The sequence below is a fragment of the Typopeltis vanoorti genome, chromosome 3 (assembly GCF_054136105.1).
Source record: "Typopeltis vanoorti isolate ZY-2024b chromosome 3, IOZ_Tvanoo_1.0, whole genome shotgun sequence".
Taxonomy (NCBI): Eukaryota; Metazoa; Arthropoda; class Arachnida; order Uropygi; family Thelyphonidae; genus Typopeltis; species Typopeltis vanoorti.
In genome coordinates this window covers 4,100,246-4,120,969 of record NC_143551.1, presented here as the reverse complement: position 1 = coordinate 4,120,969, position 20,724 = coordinate 4,100,246, and the positions used below count along the sequence as shown (strand labels likewise).

The 20,724-nt window shown below is 38.1% G+C and overlaps 1 protein-coding gene across 3 annotated transcripts in view; it reads left to right on the top strand.

Moving 5' to 3' along the window:
• Positions 1-20,724, top strand: part of LOC150107872 (serine/threonine-protein kinase LMTK1-like) — a 304,207-nt gene that overhangs the window by 55,849 nt on the left and 227,634 nt on the right. The window lies entirely within an intron of this gene.

The following is a 20,724-nucleotide window of genomic DNA, read 5'->3' as shown; positions in this document are numbered from 1 at the left end:
TGGAAAGAGTCCAGAGAAGATTCACAAAAGATAGTCAGTTGTCTTTGGAATGTGGAGTATGAGGACAGATTGAGGGAATGTAACTTGCAAGGCTTCGTGAATAGGAGATAGGGGGGGGATGTATGATTGAGACATAAAAGCCTGTCAGGGGTTGTTATTGCGTTGACATGGAAGAGATTTTTTCATAGAATGGGAGAGGGGACTAGAACAAGAAGCCATTGCTGGAAACTGTATAAGGAGGGTGTGAACAGAGTAGTAGGTTCTTTGCATGGAGAGTGGTTGGTGGGGTGGATTGCATTGTCTGAGTGTGTTGCGGGTATAGCCACATTGAATACATTTAAGGCACAGTTGGATGAGCATTGTGTGCAATAGTGTGTACCTCCCATGATGAGTCTCTGACTCCATGGAGGTCAAATGTTAATAATAATAATATTCATTTTTGGGGTTCATCTTCACTTCTTATGGTTATTTGGTCATCTGTGAACAAACGTGTATTAAGTATAATTCCATGATCCAGTTTAAATGCCAGTTTTGTATTTTTCTTCTATTTCTTTATTACATCTATATAGATATTATATAACAGTGGTAATATTGGGCTTCCTTGATGGACCACCCCTCTGTTTATTGATTTCCATTCTGTAACTTTATCATTGATTCTTACATTGATTTGGTTGTTCTGATACATGTTAGTTGTTGCAACAAGCAGCTGATTTGGAATGTTTAAATTCTTGAGTATGATCCACAGTTTGTTCCTTAGGACTCTATCAAGGGCTTTTTGGTAGTCTACAAATGCTATGTATGTGTTTCTATATTATATTTGTAATTTTTTTCCATTAAGATTTATAATGTAAAAACTGGGTCAATGCATAATTGTCCTTTTTGAAAGCCATTTGTCTGCAATATCATCATCAAATTACCGCCATGTACTCTCAAGGGGTGTACAGGATATGATAGTACTACATGAAAAAAATTACATCATTATTAATTTCCTATCTACAATTTTCCTCCAGATCAGTCTGTTACTTGTCAAGACTCCAACATTATCAGATCTTATATTTCTATCATCTAAGGCACTTTGTACCGTATCAATCCACCTATATCTTGGTCTTCCTCTGGGTCGTTTTCTTGCCAACCTGGCAGAGAACACTTGTTTTGCTAATCTTTCCTCTCCCATTCTATTTAAGTGACCATACCACCTGAGATTAACTCTGCTAACGCATTCCTGGATGCTGACAATGTCAAGTTCTTTCCTAATATCCTCATTTTTAATATGATATTGCCATTGATGCCTATAATCTTTCTCAGGATTCTCATATCTGTGGTCTCTAGTCTTTGGTCAAGTGTTTTATTTCTGACCCAGCTCTCAGATCCATAAGTTAAAACTGGTTTGAACACTGTCTTGTATACAGCCTAATTTCTCTCTTATTCCATATGAATTTATTCAATTGGCTTCCCACCATACCAACTTTGCTGATTCTGTTGTCTATTTCTATATTTAATTTACCATCCTCAGTAAAAATTGTGCCTAAGTAGCTGAAATGTTTTACTTGTTCCACAGGTTCTCCATTCACAACACAGTTGACATTTTCAATGATTCTGCCTATTTTCATTGTCTTTGTCTTTTTATTGCTGACCTTCATACCATATCTATTACAACAGCTATTCAATTTAGTCAGAGAATCTTGCAGACTTGTAGTGGATTTATTTAGAAGTATAACATCATCTGCATAAAGCAAAGAGCTGACATTAACATCTCCAATTTTGATATCATGTTTAATACCACTTTCCTTCATAATGTGAACCATATAGATAAGACAAGGTTTGATTCCTGTTCTCAAACTCTTTCATTTTTAATTCAAGAGTATTTTAGTCTACATTTCACATCTGAGAATAACAGAGGGGATAATGTACATCCTTGTCTCACACCAGATTTAACATTACACAATCTTCCTGTACTTCCTTCAATTCTAACTGCTGACTTACAACTCAAATAAAGACTAAGTATTGCTTGATATAATGCCCCATTAACATGATATAGCTGCAGCATATTGAATAGCTTCTCTCTTGGCACCTTGTCATATGCCTTTTCCAAATCGACAAAACTTAAATACAGATCTTTGTTATATTCCCATGCTTTCTCGACTATTTGTCGTAAAGTGAAGATCTGATCCTGACAACCTCTATTTGGCCTGAATCCAATTTGTTCTTCACCAAGCTATTCTTCCACAATTCTTCTCACCCGTTTCTCAAGTATACTTGCATAGATCTTGCCAGGAACACTCAGTAGGGAAATACCTCTGTAACTCTCACATGCAGTTTTATTTCCCTTTTTATATATGGGTACTATGAGAGCTCTACTCCAATCATCGGGAATTCGTCCCTCTGTCCAGGCTTTCTGAACTATGCAGTGCAGCCACTGTAAGACTCTTATACCACCATACTTCAGCATTTCTGGTCGAATATCATCTACTCCTGCTGCCTTTCCACATTTCAAGCCTTTGATGGCTTTTTCTACTTCAAGTATGGATATATATTCCTGACTGCATGCCTGGTCAGTGTTTTTTACCACTGTGCTGTCATCACTGCTTGTTTCATTTAGCAGTTTTTCAAAGTAATTACTCCATGCTTCAAGGATATCTTTTTCTCCCATTTTCATGTCACCTTTATCATCTCTAACTCCTTTTACAGCACACTTTCCTCTATTCCTAAGCTTCTTCAACAACCTCCAGAATATTTTGCCACCTTCTTGATATTTATTTTCTATATTGTTGCCAAAGTCTTCTCATGACTTTTGTTTAGCTAGTTTTACACAGTGTTTAGCATTCTTGGATTTGTCTCTGTATTCTCTAACAGCACAAGCTGACTTATTTGCCAGGAACTTTTGATATGCTTTCTTCTTTTCCTTCACTGCCTCTTTAACTTCCTTTGTCCACCAGGGGGTTCTGATTTTTTTATCCTTACAGACAACCTCACCACATGCCTCTCTTGCAGAATCAATCAATGTTTTCTTCAGATTTTGCCACTAAATCTCCAAGGTTTGATTCCTGTTCTCAAACTCTTTCATTTTTAATTCAAGAGTATTTTAGTCTACATTTCACATCTGAGAGCTGCTCAACTTTTATTCGCTTTAAAACTTTCTTACATGTTATTCTTTTCAATATGAAATTCAATTTTATCTTGCTCAAGACTAAATATCTGCAATATCGTTATTATTCAAATTAAAGAGTAATGGCTCTATTACAGAGCTCTGGTGCATTCTGCTTGTCATCCTCATATGCCTTGATTCCACCTCTACCATATACCACCCTCTGATGCCTGCACGTCACATCTCCCCTGCCCCTCTCCATGCATTCCACCAGCTTCATTTCCATTTATATTTGCTCCAACTTATGTAATAGATTTCTGTGTGGTATTCTGTCAAATGCCTTTGCCAAGTCCAGCAGTATCATAGTATAACCATTTTCTTTAACTATTTCTGTTGGAAATAAAGTACTAGGACAGGACCCACCATTTACAAACCTGTGCTCCCCCCCCCTCCCGCAGTGAGTATCGTATTCCTATTCACCCATTCCTGAATTTTATCTCTAACCAACTTTTCCAAAACTTTAACCATCACTCCAGAGATTAATTAGTCTGTAATGTAATTTGCTTCTCTCTTAAATCTACTTTTATGTGGAACTATCTTACCCTCTTTCTACTCCCTTGGAACTTTACCAGATCTGAAACTTAGATTGAACAAGAGATAGATTCTGGTATCGCAACCACGTGTTTATTAAATACAAACAGGATTTGTGAAAACCTGACAATTTTCGTAAGTCATATGCCTTACATCATCAAGGGCATTGGTGTATAAAAAAAAAGTTAAACACAACTTACAAAGATTAAATTCATAGTCCATTAGATGTTTCTAACTGTAACATTGAAAAAATTGAAACATTCGTTACTGAATGAATGTTTGTTGGAACATTGTTATTTGTTGTCACGTTCTGTGCTTCACGTTGTGTTATGTCCAAGATCTGAGGAAGTTAGATATTTTATGAATGCCGACCACACTCAGTGTAATATCAAACCTTAGTTTTTGTTGCACTGTGTAGGAATTCTAAGCATTTTTGCTGCTTCCTTGAATTTTCTTGTGAAACAGTTTTTATTAATATATGACATGATCGTTTTTTTTCCCAAATTTTTCCTTTACCTACGTAACAAATGCCACAAGAACAGTAGGTTTGATAGATCCCTGGTTTTGTTATGGGACGGTGTGGTTTTGGTGGATGTAGGAATCTTGCTATTTTTTCTAAAGGGAGAAAAGCTACTTTTAAGTTGTACTTGTGGGGCAATGTCGCTAATCTCTGTGTGACATTTTTGATGTATGGTAGTGAGATTGCGTTCTTGAAATCTTGTTTTTCTACGTTGGTTGTAGGAGCTGTGTTCAGGATTTTCTTGATTGTTTTTGGCTCAAATCCATTAAGTGTTAGGTTCTGTGTTAAGTAGTGTAATTCCTCATTTCGCTTTTTTTCTGTGCTGGATATCTTATATGCTCTGAAAGAATTAATTCATCTATTGTTCCTGTCCAAATGACAAAAATATCATCCACATACCGTAGCCATCTCTTCAGTTTATTTTGATAGTTTTCTAGAGCATTAGGTTCAAAGTTTTCCATGAAGAGGTTTGCTTAAGCTGGGGAATGGGGGCCCCATTGCTAGTCCTTCTGTTTCCAAAATTTGTCCTGGAATGCGAAAAATGTATTATTCATGCAGTGTTTGTATAGTTCTACAACATCTGGTGGGAAAAGATTTTCAAGAAGAGTCACTGTATCATTTCTCGGTACATTAGTGAAGAGGTGGACTGTATCCAAGCTTGCTAAAATGTCTGTAGGTTCTATATTAACATCCTTGATCTTCTCGATGAAATGTAAACTGTTCTTTATGAATGAATCTGTTTTTCCTATATGTAGCGCTAACATGTTTGTCAGATATTTTGCCAGATTTGATGTTGGGGAATCTCTTCTATCTACAGTCGGCCTTAACGGGGTATCTATTTTATGTATTTTTGGTGCTCCATAAATTCTTGGGACTAATGGGTGTTTAGACAATATAGTTCTTTTTAGTTCTTCGGGCCAGTTAGGTATCTTATTGATTAAGTCATTAGTTTTATTATGTGCTCTCCATGTGGGATCTCTGATAATAGGCAAATAGGTGGTGGAATCCTCTATTAGGATGTTCATCTTTCTTGTGTAATCTTCAAAATTCATGATGACTGTTGCATTCCCTTTATCTGCTTTAATTATCATGATGTTGTTGTCGTCTTAATTTTTTAAGTGCTGCAGATTCCAGTTTTGATAAGTTCTTGCATGGTATTTTGCATTTTAATAATAATGCAGAACTTTGTATGCAGATGAGGTCTGCTGTATCACTAGAAACTCAAACAAATTTGAACAAACTCGAAAAGCATAAAGAAAATGATCCCCAGTATCGAGCCAGACCTGCATACGCCCATCATCATCACTGGTGATGATGAAAAACTGTCACAAAACTGATCACTGCAGGACTTTATGGTTTGCAAGTTTAATCTCACGTTCAGACCACGCTAGGTAATACTTGTATTGATTTGACTTCTGCGAGAAACTTGGATGTATCTTTCTGCCGTTTGTATCTTCTGTTACCATAGACCTATGATAAATAAAATTATAATCGATTATTAAACTTGTTTTCATTTATTTACACTTCCCAACAAGTCCACTGGCATGATGTATTTATGCATTCATCGAAGGTGACATAGGATTGGTGTTATTTGCTCAGCACAAGTTTACAGCACAGGCAATATGCCATCAGAAGACGAGTAAATCTTGGTAAAGTTTTGGGGGGAGGGTACTTTGTAATGTCATAAAAAAAGGAAATAGAAGAATAATGCCAGTAGGTCAGCTTTGTTTTTGGATAATGTCACAACAGTAACATGGATGCGAGTGGTGGAAATGTGGATGGGGAGTAGTGAAGAATGAAATCCTTCATTCCAGTTAGAATTATTTTTCTTAGTAGGTGTTTGGATCATAACACCTGCTAACAGAAATGTGGTTTAGTAGTACATCTTCTCAAGAAAATGTTAAGTGTTATTATATTGTTGTCCTCACAGATAATATTTTTGTGTGTGTGTGTGTGTGTATTGATCCCATACAAGAGAAGTTGAAGAATCTATAAGCACATAATTGAGCGGTTGGAGTCTGGTTAAACAACGATAGTGGAGTGAATGTGTGCAAAAAAAATGTAAAGAATGTGAGGATTTAAAGAGTGTTTCAGGTCATGTGAGTAATATCGTTGTCGAAAGTGAGAATCTAGATAACAGCGATATTCGAGGTATGAATGATGATATTTGCGAGGTAGTACCTGATAGCTGTGAGGGTGGCGTTGAAAGAGAGAATGAAGTTAAGCATACAGAACGATTGAATGAATCATCAGAGAATAAAAATGATGACACTGACGCAATGAGTGAAATAGCACTATTACGCGAAGCGATACATAGAGTAAATCAGCAGCTGGAGCGTTGGCTAAAATCTTTACCAAGCTTGCCGACTAATAATCGGCAAAAGTATGGTAGAAAAAATAAGGGTATGAAAGTGAGTGTAAACAAAATGAAAGAGCGTGTGTTGTATGGGGATTCCTTAGTAAGAGGTGTGTTAGTTGAGAGTTTAACAAAATCGTACCAACCCAGTGCGGAACGTAAAGAATGTAAGCGAGTCAATTAGAATGCAAAAACAGCTGGTGAAGGAATTGTTAGTAGTGGGTACAAATGATTTGAAAGGGAACAAAAAAGGCTATGAGTGAGGATGTGAAGGAATTGCTTGAGGTAGCAAAAGAAAAGACTGAGAGAGAGTTAGGATGGTGAGTCTGTTGCCGCGGTATGACAGTGAAGAGTATAGAAGGAGGGCCATAATTGCCAATGACGTTATATGTGTGAATTATGTTTGAGTGGTGTGGAATTTGTGGATGTTTGGAATGAGTTCAATGCGCGAAAGGAGTTATATAAAATGGATGGCTTACATTTGAATGGATTTGGTGTACAGAGACTTGAAAAGGTGTTGTCGAATGTAGTGGAAGTGAATGTACAGAACCAGGAAAACTTAGTCATTAAGGGTAGGGGGGAAGTAGATATGCAGATTTTAGGGAGACAGTTGAGTGTGTGAATGTGTGTAATATGCCCAAGCGAGTAGGAATGACCACGAATCAGAATGGGATAGTTAGTATAAGGCATCAAAATAGGGATGGGACAAGTCGGCTTCTGCAATTCATGTATACAAATGCCATAAGTATTAGGAACAAGAGGGAAGAATTTTTGGCCTTGGTTGGCACTTCCAGACTACAGGTTATTGGCATTAGTGAAACATGGCTGACAGAAGATGACACAGCTAGTGGGATTGAATGTGAGGGGTATGGTGTGTTCAGGAGAGACAGGGAGAATAAAATGAGGAGAGGAGTGTTATTGATGATAGCTGATGAGCTACAGCCAAGCAGAATAGAAGTGGAACTGCAGGATAAAGAAAAGAGCACATTTGAGGCTATTTGGTGTGAGATTGAAATTAGCAGAACAAAATATACAGTTGGGTGCTGCTATAGACCAGGTGATGGAATAGATGGTGGTGATAGTATGCATAAGCAAATAGAAGAAATGAGTGGAAGGAGGGTAATTATTACGGGAGATTTTCAACTATGATAACATTGATTGGAAGGAGGAGAGGACGCATGGGAGGAAGGAATTGGATTCTATGCGATTATTAAGGGATAACTATCTGCGACAGCATATAATGGAAAATACTAGGGGTCAGAGAGTGCTTGACCTGGTAATTGCATCTGAGAATTTGGCTGTAACGAATATGACCACGTTGCCACCAATTGGTGAGAGTGATCATGGGGTCTTGACTTGGGAGGTGGCTAAAGGTGTGGAATTTACAATTAAGACAAGGTACATGTGGAATTATCGGGCTGGTAAGTATGACAGGCTTAGGAGATTGATTGGTACAGTGCCATGGCATGTACAACTGCAAGGGCTAGAAGTTTACAGTGCATGGGAGGCAGTTAGAAAGTGTTTGCATGAAGCAATCGCTGACTGTATACCTCGAGTACGATTAATAAATCAATTAGCAGTTAAATGGATGAATAACACCATTAAGCTTGAGCTACAAAAAAAGAAACAACTATGGAGGGAATTTAAGGAGAAAGGTGACCGGCAGGCACATGAACAGTATAAAGCCCATGCCAGAAGGGTAACAAGTGTGGTAAGAAAAGCAAAAGTGGATTATGAAAGAACATTAGCCATGCAGGCTAAAGACAATCTCAAACAAGTTTTTCGATATGTTGCAATTAAAAGAAAAAATGTATATGGCAGAATGATTTTAAAGAATGCCTATGGTAGGGAGGTAGCCGAATCAGTTGATATAGTTGAATTACTGAGCGAGCCCTTTGCAAGAGTATACCGTCCAGGTGGTGACATTGCAGAAACGAATGAACCAATAGATTATACGGGAATTGTGGTGAATGAAGTGGAGGTGAATAGTCTATTGCAAAACCTCAATGTAAATACATCTGTGGGATTGCATGGTATACCAGCTCGTGTTGTACGTGAAGCGGCTAAAGAATTGTCAGTACCCTTGATCATTTTGTTTAATCTGAGTCTCGGGTCTGGGTTAGTCCTGTGGTGGTGGAAAGAGGGGAAAATAGTTCCACTGCATAAAGGAGGTTCCAAGACTAATGTTGTAAATTACCGACCGATTAGCATATCAGGAATCATTGTCAGGGTCTTGGAGAAACTAGTCAAGAGAAGAATACATTGGATAGATGAAAATGGGATACTGTATGGGGGACAGCATTATTTTGTAAAGGGTAGATCATGCCTCAGCAACTTGCTCATGTTTTATAACACAGTGATGCTGAACTGGATAAGGGTAATAGGTTTGCAGTGATTCTACTGGATCTTGCTAAAGCCTTTGACAAGATACCACATGGAATTCTAATCAATAAACTGCAGCATATGGGGATGGATATAGGGTTGGTGAGATGGGTAGGAAGGTGGTTGATGGAGATATATCAGAGAGTGATTTATTCATTAGTAGAGTCCAAAAGACGACCCGTGTGCTGCAGAGTTCTGTTCTTGGACCACTACTTTTCAATTTGTTCATTAGCGATATAGGAAAGGATCTGAGTGGAAGTGTTCATTTGTTTGCTGATGATGCAAAGTTGGGTAGAGCAACAGTGAGTGCACAGGATGTCAAAATTTTGCAAGATCATTTAGATAGTTTGGAGGACTGGGCTAAGGAGAATGGATGTCAATTTAATGTGGCAAAGTGTAAGGTTATGCATTTTGAGGTGAAAAGATTAGCAGCAGTATAAAACATTGGTGGAACCGTACTCCAGGAGATTGATGAGGCCAGGAATTTGGGAGTGTTGGAAGATAGGGAGTTGAAGTTTAGGGGGCACATTGCAAAATTGGCTAAATCAGCTCATCAAATCACTTGGTTACTGAAAAATACTTTAACAAGCAGAGACAATCAAGTTATTGTTCCTCTATGTCGAGCCCTGATAAGACCCCATCTGGACTACTGTGCCCAGTTATGGGTGCCAGGGTTTCTTCGTGATGGGGAGGAAGTGGAGAGGATCCAGAGACGAGTGACCAAGGTGATAGCAGGTCTGTGGAATGAACCTTATGAGAATAGGTTGAAGATTTGTGGGTTGCAAAAATTGGTTGATAAGTGGAAAAGGGGTGATATGATTGAGACATTCAAATTACTTGAATGGTTTCTTTAAGATTAATCCAGAAGATATTTTTGAGAATGGAACTGGTGGTGGGCCACTAGGGGCCATACATGGAAGCTTGACAAGAATGTGCTTAACAAGGGTGTTAGAGTTAGGTTTTTTACTTGGAGAGTGGTAAATGAGTGGAATAAGCTGCCAGAGTCTGTTGTGTGTGCTATGACCGTGAATGCGTTCAAGACGATGTATGATAGATACTGTGTGAATGTCGAATAGTTGTTCTTGACATGATGTCAGGGCCTTCCTCGATGAGGGAGACTCTGACATCATGTCAAGACATGATGTCAGACAACAGAACTCTGTCGACTCCTTGGAGTTGCCTGAAATAATAATAAAAAGTGCCATGTGTGGGGTGCAAATGAGAATGGGATTGAAAAAGAAGCTTATTGATATTTTTCTTGAATTGTTGTAGTTATTTGGGAATACTTCGTGAAGAAAGCTGTTTTCTTAGAAGATAGAAGTAGAAAGAATGAAAAAAGAGTTGGAAAACATTGTGGATAGTTAACTAGTAATGAAGCAAACTTAATGTTGTACTATTACAGCATTCTGTATTTTTCTTGAGGGTATATGTCAGGAATTTGATGTTCATGGATACATTATTATTTCTGTATGATGTATTTTAGAAGTAGTTAAACATTTCGTTTCTGGAAAAGTGATTTAATTTACTTCTTACTCATAAAGTTACTTGATCTCCTTATGTTACATTGAGACCATACTTATAGATTTCTAAGTCTAAATGTATAGCAATATGGAAATTGTAAACAAACAAACAAAACTTGTCTCACTTTACAGAATCATGCCATTTTAGAAACTAACAAGGATATATTAACTTTGGAAATATCTATCCTAGAACAACTTATTAGACGGACAACAAGAGATTGGGAAGAAATTGAAATGGGATTAGAGAAGCATCTGACAGAAATGAAAGGTAAGCAACAAAGCACTGAATCAGGTAGGTTATTGCATAACAAATATCAAGTAAGTAAAAAAAAAAGCATATATGGTATGAAGATTCAAATATAAAATGTAATTGATCTAGTTATGTTTACTAGGTACTAAAATAAAAAATTTAACAAATGTAATTGAAAAGCACTTTCTGATGGGAATCAACAATTTGACTAGTGATAGTATCCAAGTAGATGTGAAGGGATTGCTTGAAGAAGAAGAGAGGAGTGAAAATTATAAGTATGTTATCTAGATATTATTATCATTTTACGGCATCTCGATTGAGTCTGGAGACTCATCATGGGAGACCCAAATTAAGCATTACACACAAATCAAATCATACCTCTCCTTGAATCCATTCATCATCAAGGAACCCAGAAATAATTCTGGCAATCTATTCCACTCATTCACCACTCTCCATGCAAAAAATCTGGTCTTCATACCCCTACTAACCACATTCTTACACAGCTTCCACAGATGGCCCCTAGTTCTCTATTTGTCATATATTGAAAAATTTCACTTGCATATATTTTATAAAACCCCTTTAATATCTTAAAAGTAACCCACAAACCATCACCCTATCCTTGTAGGAACTATTCCACAGACCTGTCACTATCTTGGTCACCCATCTCTGAATCCTCTCTCAGATGACTAAGTCTATGTGCAGTAGTCCAGATGTGCCCGAATCATAGCCTTATAAAGAGGGATAATAACTTTCCTCTCTTTACGTGTTAGCGTGTTTTTCAGCATCCAAGTCATCATTTGAACTGTTAACCAACTTTTGCAATATATCTCTAAACTTTGATGCTTTGTCAGCCATTATCCCCAAGTCCCTAGCTTCATCAATTTCCTCCAATCCAATACCATCAATATGATACACCATATGCCACCTTTTCAACCTGAAGTGCATCACCTTATGTTTTGCAACCTTAAATTGACAGTCATTATCCTTTGCCCACAATTTCAATTTATTTAAATCGTGCTGCAGGATATCTAAATCACCTTTATCAACTATTGCTCTTCCCAGTTTTATAATTAGCAAACAACTGAATATCCCCTCTTAAATCTTTCTCTATGTCATTGATATACAAATGAAAGAGTACTGGCCCTAGTACCAAACCCTGAGGTACTCCACTACTCACCATTATTCTTCTAGATTCCACTCTGCCATATACTACTCTCTGGGATCTGTCTATCATATTGGGGTGGGGAGCTGATAGCTCCCCACTCCAATATATACCACCAGCTTCATATCCATTCCAATTTGCTCTAGCTTTTGTAATAGTTTTCCATGTGGTATTCTGTCAAATGCCTAGGCAAGGTGGAGTAGTATTATGGTGTAGCCATTACCTTTATCCAATTCTGTTGTCACTTTATTATAAAATGTGAATAAGTTACTAAGACAGGACCTACCCTTTGCAAAGCCATGAACATTGTTTAAAGTCATCCTATCATAGTCATATTTCCTCTTACTTGCTACATAACAAAAAAATCTTGAATTACTTTGGCCTGTTTAGCTACTTCTCTCCCATGGTGTGATTATTTCACCTTTCTTACCATACTAGTCGCCCTTCTTGCTTGCACTTTTGATTACTTGTGAGTATGCTGATCACTTTTTTCTCTATATTCCTTCTACAATGTTTTCTCTTTTTGCATCTCTTGCTTTATATCCCTACTCATCCACTTAATTTCAACTTCGTTTATCCTCCTGACCTTGGGTATGTGTTCTGATACTGCTACTCTCAAGCAATCTCTGACCACTTGCCATTCACTACTTGACATTCTTTCCTTGTAGCTTCTCAAGTCATGGCACTGTTCCAAGATGACTCCTGAGTCTCTAGTAATCACCAGCCTTATAGTTAAATATAAACCCTTTCTTGGCAGAAATCCACATTTGGCAACTTTCCAGAACTGCATGGTCACTCTCCCCAATTGGATGCATTGTTTACCTTGGTTATGGATATATCTTCTGATGCTGTTATCAGATCCAACACTCTCAAATCCCTTGTTTCCTCCATAACATGTTATTTCATCTAATTATCTCTTAGCAACTATATAAATCCCACTTGCATCTTGCCCTGTTCCACTCACTCACTGCTCTGCGAGAGAAAAATCCAGCTCTTACCCCTTCTTTCTTAACTGTGAACAAATTAACTTCCATGGATGCCTCAATGTTCTCTGACAACCTTCCATATAATGAAAATTTTCATCACACAATATCCTATAACACCAAATCAGAAGTTTATACATCTCTATCATATCACCCCTCTTTCTCATGAGCTCTTGTGAGATAGCATCCTCAAGTAACATGTGACAGAAGGAACTAAAGGTCAAAGAGTGTTGGATCTGATGATAGCATAAGAGGTAGTTTCAGTTAAAGACATGACAGTTTTGTCTCCAGTTGGTGACTTATTATAGACAGGCAGTGGATAAGTTTATGGATGTTCCATTCAGAAAAGGTTACATGCTTGAACTATAAAGGAGGAAATTATGACCAACTGAGGAATGTGTTAGTTTCTTTCCTATGGTATCAGTTGCTGAATGGGAAGGATATTCAGCAGTGCATGGGAAGCATTTAAAATATACTCAAATGATGCAATATTAGAATGTATACCTAGAATTCAAAGAATAAATAGGGTAGGAGTGAAATGGATGTGTAGTTGTATTAAGCAGGAGATGTTGAAGGAATGCCTTTTATAAGGATGATGTTGGTTATGAAAATTATAAGCAGTGAGCCAGAAGGGATACAATTATTGTATGGAAAGCAAAGTCTACATGTAAAAAGAAACTGACTCAGCATGCTAAAGACAACCAAGAAGAATTATGTTATGAGTAAAAGAAAGAATAATTGTGAAAGAATAAATCTCCTGAGTTTGTATGATATGAGGAGTGAAATAAAAGCTATCAATCTAGTGTATACAACATTGAGCTCAGTGCTATCGGGGGGGGGGTAGTAGTAGTAGAGCTATTCCTTCCTTAAAATTAATAGGAATTCACTCAATATCCCATTGGCTAATGGGATATCAGCATGGATGCTGAATGTTCAGCTGAACTGCTATGCTGTTGACCTGGCTGCATAATTTGAGCCTTGGCACAGAGAAGATTCAGCAGGAGTGGGAATAATGTATGGTAATTCCATTGTAAAATCTAGAAGATGAACAAACAGAATTTAGAAGAAACAGAAGTACTGGGCAAAAAATATTAATATTAAAATTAATTGTGGAGAAAACTCTACAAAAAAATAAAAATGTTTTTTCCTATTTTGTTGACTTTCAGAAAGTATTTAACAGTATAGATCAAAAAGTGGCATGGGCGCTGCACTCAAATCTTATGGACAGTGGACAGGAACCTGATATGTCTGTTGCAGAACATTGAGAGGCTGCTGTGAAAAATTGTGGAGGAATAGAAAGATGGTTTCAAACAGTAAGAGGCTTTTGAATGAACATGTTATAGAAAGATTCTATGAATTGGATGGGTGCAAATGAGATCTAATATCCCCAAACAATGGATGTTATAAAGGATGATAAAAGGGGAATTTCAATTCAAGGTACAAAAATGATTTATGATTTGTAGATGACATAGTCATTATTGAAGAGGAACTAGAAAGAGAAATACTGCAGGAAATAGATAAAGGTTTTTAAATGATCGTGGATAAAACAAAACTATTTTGAGAGAAGAGGATGAAAAATGCAAATAAAGGTCAACAGACAAGATCTGAAAGAGGTTTGGAACTTCACATACCTTGGGAGCAGACATATGATTTACTGTAAAAAAGAGATAACATCTTGGATAGCAAAAGTAAACCTATAGCTAAATGGATAAGATATGGAAAACGTAAATCACTGAGCCTTCCCATAAAGCTTAGACTTCTGGAAACATGCATATTTTCAATTGCTATCTATGGTTGTAAGACATGCGTAATGGTCAAAGACTCTGTGACATATATTGGCTTTTGAATGAACATGTTATAGAAAGATTCTATGAATTATTATTATTATTATTAAACAAGACCTCTGGAGTCAAAGACTCATCTGGGAGGTCCTTTTATCACACACACACATCTCATCATACCGTGTCTTAAACACACTCAAACTCCTTGCAGACACCACACTCTCAGGCAAGGTATTCCAATCATCCACAACTCTGCACGAAAAAAACCTGCCTCTCACTCCCCTACTCACACCCTCTTTATACAGTTTCCAGGGATGACCTCTGGTTCTCCCCTGATCTCCCACTATTCTCTGTAGAACTTCTCCACCATTGATCTTATAACAACCCCTTACCAATTTGTAGGTCTCTATCATATCTCCCCTCTTCCTCCTGTCCACCAGACTCTGCAAATTACATCTTCTCAATCTTTCCTCATACTCAACATTCCAGAGGTCAGAAACTACCTTAGTCAGTCGCCTTTGGACCCTTTCCAATATCTCTTCATCCTTCTGAAAACCCGGTGACCAAATCTGGGCACAATAGTCCAGGTGTGGCCTAATCAAAGCCTTATACAATGGAACAAGAAGCTCCCTACTTCTGCACGTCAGTGTCCTCCGCATCATTCCTAGAAGTCTGTGATGTCTTCACAATTTTGGCGATGTGTCCCCCAAATTTTAGATCCTTATCCACTATCACCCCCAGATCTCTTATTTCCTCCACTTCCAACAATATACTCTCACCAAGCATAAATTCTGCATCCCATCTTTGTTTTCCAAATTTTAAAACCTTACATTTTGCAACATTGAACTCACATCCCCATCTGCTTGCTCAATCTATTCAGGTCCTCTTGCAAGGCCACAACATCTTCACTACTCTTTATGGTTCGTCCCAACTTTGCATCATCTGCAAACAACTGAATATCTCCATCCAAACCCTCGCCAATATCATTAATATACAAGTTAAATAGTAATGGCCCTAAAACAGACCCCTGAGGCACTCCACTAGTACTTTCCTTTTCCTGGATATCGCACCCCCATACACAACTTGTTGATACCTATCAGATAGCCAGTCTCCAATCCAATGCACTAATCTAATATCCAACCCCATCTGCTCTAGTTTGACTGTCAACTTATCATGAGGTACTCTATCAAAAGCTTTTGCAAAATCCAAGTATATTACTGTGTATCCTTCTCCTCTGTCCAAGGAAGCAGTCACTTTATTGTAATAAGTAAGTAGATTACTAAAACATGACCTCCCTTTAGCAAATCCATGCTGTACATCAAAGATTATACCATTGTTGTCAACCCAACTCTGGATCCTAGTTCTCACAAGCTTCTCCAACAACTTAACCACAACACCTGACACAGAGATAGGCCTATAGTTTGATGCTTGAGTTCGATCACCTCCTTTATGAAGTGGCACAATCTTGCCCTCCTTCCCCTCTTTAGGAACTTGACCAAGTGCAAGACTCGTATTAAAAAAATATGTCAAGGCAGGTGTCAACTCTCTGGCACATTCCTTCAGAATACACGGTGATATATTATCAAGTCCCACAGCCTTATTTATATCTAGTATACTCAACTCCCCAAACACCTCTTGCTCACTTACAGTCAGTCTCTCCTCCCCATCATCAACTGCTCTCAATCTCTCCATGAAGTCACATTCACAAGATTGAAAGATCTTTATGAACTGCTCAGTAAGTATCTCCACCACACATTCTGCATCAGCTGTCTTTATACCATTTCCTCCAATCAATGTCATCCTTCCATAATCATTCTTTCTTTTGCTGGCTACATATCGAAAGAATTCCCTAGGATTCTTTTTGGCTTCATTAGCTAACTGCTGTTCATACCTCTCTTTAGCTACTCTCACCAACCAAGTCACCCTCCTTACCTGGTCTTTGTAGACCTCATGAAATTAGTTACTTCCACTTCTCTTATGCTGCCTCCACAATGCCCTTTTTTCTCTGTATCGCATGCTTAATCTCTTTATTCATACATCTCACACCTACCTTATTTAACCTTCTCACCCGTGGTATACATTTAGACGTTGCATCTACTAAATAGTTCTTGAAAATCCCCCAAGCTGCATTGATCTCTTTTCCAGCTAACTCCTCATTCCATGCTACACCTGCAAGCTGTCTCCTGAGCTCTTCATAATCCCCCCCCCCCCCCTTGTAGTTCCACATATACAATTTTTTCACAGGGGTCTTTGCACTGCTGGCAACCACCCAGGTAATCACCTCATAGTCACTTTCACCAATTGGTGGATGATTTGATATCTCATTGATAATTACATCCTCCGATGAGATGACCAAATCCAAGACCCTTAATCCTCGTGTGCCCTCTGTTACATACTGTCTGAGGTATTTATCCCTCAAAAACTCAAGAAACTCATTTTCTTTACTTCCAGTTGCTATCTCTTCATTCCATTCTATATTGCCATAATTAAAATCACCCATAATGATCACCCTTTTCTTATTTGCTTGGCTTATTTGACTATACATTTCACTATCACCACCATCCACATTACCAGGTCTATAACAACATCCCACCAAGTATTTGATTCTATTCACCTCTATCTCACACCATACTGCCTCAAAACCACTGGCCCTATTTCCCTCTCGCATCTCTACCTTGTATGAACATAACTCTTTCTCTATCATCAATAACACTCCCCCTCCCTTTTTACCCCTTCTATCCTCACGAAACACATCATACCTTTCCATCTCTATTCCTGTCAGGATGTCGTCCTCATCTAACCATGTCTCACTTATTCCGACAATCTTTGGGTGCACAGATGCAATTAGTGCAACCATTTCATCTGCCTTGTTTCTTATACTTCTAGCATTGCTATACAAACACAACAGCTCATTTCTGGATCTACAGCTACTTCCACTGATACTACTCACTCGATGCGATCTCTCCACGCTAGACTGGGGCCATTTCCCTTTCTGCCTCTTCATTCTAGAACCCTTTGCAATTCCATCTGTTTACTCTTGATCCCTGGTCATCCCATTTCTTTCCTGCCTACACATGCTCTCACCTCCTCTTGGAGCATCCACCTTTCTCACGCTGTGTACCCCTGTCCACCCTGAGCCTCCCCATTTCCCTGCTCTTCTTGCACACCCATTCTCTCATTTTCTATACTCATACCACTCACTTCCACATTCATTTCCACTTCTTCAATCTCTCCTGTTTTACTCTCCTGCTCTTCCACATCATTCCCCTCTCGATCTGATTCATTTTCTCTATTCACTTCTCTACCTTCCAGCAGCAGTCTCTCCAAGCAACTCACACCATAACCACTCAAATGCAGTCCATCGCTCCCATACAGCTCACTCTTCGTCCCTCAAACTCATTCCACACATTAACAAACTGTACTCCCATCTCCTCACACATTTCAGCCAGAATATCATTCATAATCCTTGCTCTCTGCCTCATTTCACCACAATCATACCTAGGCAACACACTGACTACCCTTCCTGTCACACTATTCTCTTTTATCTTTCCAAGCAGTCTCCTGACATTCATTTTGACATGCTCTTTGTTCTCAAATCATTTGTACCAATTAATACAATTAACTCTTTTGCTCGCTCCCGCCTCATATCCAATGCCTCAATCACTCTACTCATTTTACCGCCTGGAAAACATACCTTGTGCATTTTATCCTCTAGCAGGATGGGTGCAAATGATAACAAATGAAGACCTATATAGCAAAGTTAACCACAAAAAGAATCTAATTCAGAAAATACCTCAAGAAACTAAAAGCTCTTTTGGAGATATCTGTAGAATTAATAACAATAGAAAAAACCTTGATGCTTGGTACAGTGGACTCTATAAACAGAAGGGGGATGTCCAAGGCAAGAGTGGATAGTGTGGAAAGATTTTGCAGGATTTGAGTCACCTGGCAATGGACAGAGAGAAATGGCAGAGAATGCTGAAATGTATCAGATACCAACAGATATTGGACCCGTAGGCATTAATGATGATGAAGTCCATTGCACACAAGGGTAGTGCAAAAAGACATGTCTGTTGACCTATCATTATCTTTGGAGTGGTAGTGAAGATTTTGGAAAAATTGGTAAGGGCTCACTTAGAGAAATGGGTTGACAGAGAATATATGCTTTGCAATAAACGGCTTGGTTTACTAAGAGAAGAACATGTTTGAGTAACTTGCTTGCATTTTATAATAATATCACAGTTGAGTTAAAAAAAGGATAGAAAAAAGAAATGGATACACAATGACTCTTTTGGACTTTGCTAAAGCTTTGAACAGGATACACTATGTATAACTCTTACATGAGTTTGAAGATAGGGGATTGGATTATAAGCCATTATCGTTGACAAAAGGATGGCTGACTGACAGGTATCAAAAAGTACAGAGATATTTTCTGATGATGCCAAGATAGCAAGGTTATCAGAAATGCAACTGACTTGCAGTACTTGCAGAATGGTTTGAATAAGTTGGAATTGTAGATATGTGAAAATGACAATCAATTCAGTGTTATTAAATGTAAAATTATGCACTTTTGAAGTGAGGATTTATCTAGTGGTGTATTAAATTGGATGGTTATGCTAGATGAAACTGATTGGCTTCATCTTAGTAAACTGAAGGAACGAGACCAATGAAGGAAGGTGGTTCAGCAGTCATATAGCAAAGATTGCAAATAGATCTAAGAGGATACTTTTAACACTAAAAATGAACATTGATATGTAAGAATAAGGAAGTCATTTTGCTTCTATAAGTCCTTAATATGATCCACCTTGTCTCTTGTTTCCCAGGTTATGTAGATACAGTGTGAAGGTGCAAAGGAGTGTTAAAAATAATATCAGGACCTGTGGAATTTAGATTATGAGGAGAGATTGAGACTTTACCTATTGCATAACAAGCAGAAGACAGATATGATAGACCTATCCTTCTCTTTTTATATCTGTCAGGATATCGTCCTTATCCAACCATGTTTCACTTATTTCCAACAGTTTTTGGGCAAGTAAATTAAGAAAACCATTTAATCTCCCTTATTTTTGATTTTTCTGGCGTTTCACTTTTAGGTCTATAACCAGTCCTATCCATGCCACTTATTGGCTGTGATTTCCCCTTTTCTCCAACCTAACCATTCCCAGTCGCCACTGTTCTATTACCTTCTCAGACTCCAGCTACACCCCTACAACTACAACACTTCAATCTCACCAGTTTTATTCTCCTGATTCTTTTGATTCACCTCTTTACTTTACTCTCCTCTTGCTCATGTCATTCATTGCTGCGGCTTGTAGCAACAGTCTTTCTAGGTGATATATTCATACCAGAGTCTTCCAACAACTTATTTTTTCTACTTTTCTTACTTCACTTTCTTACAATTTTTTCTGTATAGTCCTTGGAGCACGTCATTAATGCTGTTTTACGTTGTCAAGGATATTTCGGTCATTTGTTATTCTGAGCAAGTTCAGTATAATCCACCTTTCTATAGTAAGAGTCGACTATTTAGAATTGTACATTTCACTTTATTTTAGTATATCAGCAGCACTTTTCTTTCCAAAAAAATTATCATCTAATATTATTACAAGAGACCACTAGGGAGTCAGGAACTTACTGAGGGAAACCATATATTGTCACACCACTTGTCATACCTTCTCTTGAATTAATCACACTATCTGCATTCACCACCTCCAAAGACAATCCTCAATATGCTCTATGAGAGAAAAATGTAGCTCTTGCCTCCTCTTTCTTGACTGCATTCATTCTTCACTTCCATAGATTCTTTCATGTCCATTTCCTACCCTTACCCAACTAGACGTCTTTCATGACCTGGTGAAACACCACACCTTGCTTATTGGAGACCTGAACTGGCTGCAGCCATTTTTGGTCACTAGAGCAAGGGTTCTGGTTTCTGTCCCCCACTCTTCCCCACATGCAATGAGAATGATATCATCAATCATGTACCAATCTCACTGTAGGGGGCCCAGACCCTTCCTCATTCAAGGGTACAGCAGTAATACTGTTCTGCAGGTTGACCACTGGTTAGTACATGGGACCAAACCAGTTAGTAACAAAT